This window comes from Microtus ochrogaster, chromosome 4 (assembly GCF_000317375.1).
Source record: "Microtus ochrogaster isolate Prairie Vole_2 chromosome 4, MicOch1.0, whole genome shotgun sequence".
In the NCBI taxonomy this organism is placed as follows: Eukaryota; Metazoa; Chordata; class Mammalia; order Rodentia; family Cricetidae; genus Microtus; species Microtus ochrogaster.
In genome coordinates, this window is record NC_022011.1 from 81,073,865 (window position 1) to 81,075,484 (window position 1,620).

General features: G+C 46.0%; 1 protein-coding gene across 2 annotated transcripts in view; it reads right to left on the reverse strand.

Moving 5' to 3' along the window:
* The window catches only part of Slc25a12 (solute carrier family 25 member 12), a 73,826-nt gene that overhangs the window by 9,893 nt on the left and 62,313 nt on the right, over positions 1-1,620 (reverse strand). The gene's annotated exons all lie outside the window — the stretch shown is intronic.

Genomic DNA, 1,620 nt, shown 5'->3' on the forward strand with positions numbered 1-1,620 from the left:
TGCACACACATGCATTCACTCACACACATTCATGCTCACACAAACACTCATGCTCACACATGTACACTCAAACATGTGCACATGCACACACATATGTGCACACTCACACACATAAGCATACGTACACTAAACGTAATGATAATAAAAAAACCTTAAACTGATCACAGCGCCAGGAGGACTATGGTAGAGTCAAGCTTCCTTGCGTTGGGTCTTGGGCTGGAACCCTTACCTAACACACACATCCTGATTAAAAACACAGATAGGCAAGTCAGGTGTAGTGAATCACAGCTTTAATCCCAGCACTCAGGAGGGAGAGGCAGGAGGATCTCTAGGAGTTGAAGGCCAGCCTAATCTATATAAAGGGTTCCAGACCAGCCAGGACTCTATGGTGAGACCCTACCCCAAAACAAAAACAAAGAAAAGCTCAACAGCAGGACGTCTACCTGCAGATCCGGAATTTTCACCCTGTTCTCATGGCAACAGCGTTCCCTCCCATCTACAAGAAACTCGGCCTGGGCCCTCACTGATCCCTTTGCTGGGAAGAGCTTCCATTAGCTCAAATCTTTCCTTCCCAGTAACCTAGGTAGTTTTAAAACTGGGGAGCTGGGGGGAGAGCAACTGGGTATCGCTCAGTGGTGGTGGTAGAGACAAGGGTCCTGCTGACAAGTCCCATCATGAAGAAGCCCAGAGCAACTGCTCCCCCTGACCCCAGGGACATCTTCTCTGAATTAAAACTTCTAAGGTCACTGACCTCATCATCTCGGGCTTCGTGAGCAAGTGAGGTTTTCGCCAAAACTTCCGGCCAGTTCAACCAGGAGTTATTAACATGTTCAGGACCGAACCGAACTATGAAAGTCTCGAGCAGATCACATTGGCAACTATGAGGCACACACCACACATAACATTTGCCGGGCTGCAAACTTAGATGCGTCAGTCTGTCTAAATCCAATGCCGTGCTCACACCTTAAACACAGACTAAGAATCGCACTCTCAGTCTCTGGCTTCGGAATCTCGGCCAATGACCACAACATAGTTACAGGCTCTTCCTGCCCCACTGCAGCTCCATAAGGAGGCTTAATTAAACTACAATGGCAGACTCGTTCCTACACATAAAACTGAAGGGCCCAATTAACCAGCCCCTCACGCTCAGAGTTCCAGGGGGAGAAATGGACAGTAACTCAACCTGCTCTTGCATTTCCTTTGATGCTTAAAAAAATAAAACTTAAGAATGTAAGAAGTCAGAAGGGGGCTAAAGAGCTGCTTCAGCTGTTAAGAGCACTTGTTCAATTTCTTGCACCCACATCTATAACTCCAGTTCCAGGTGATGGGAAACCCCCTTCTGGCCACCATGGGCACTGAGTGCACACAGTGCATGCAAGCAAAACACACATGAAATAAAAATCATACCTGTGTGTGTATATATATATATATATATATATATATATATATATATATGTCTAGAAGATAGAGTTTCAGACATTTAAAAGAAACAAAGCTGATGATAACAATACTGATTATACAGTGCACACCTTTAACCCAGCATTTAAGAGGCAGAGGCAGGTGGATCCCTGTGAGTTCAAGGCCAGCCTGGTCTACAGAGCGAGTTCCAGGACAGCCAGG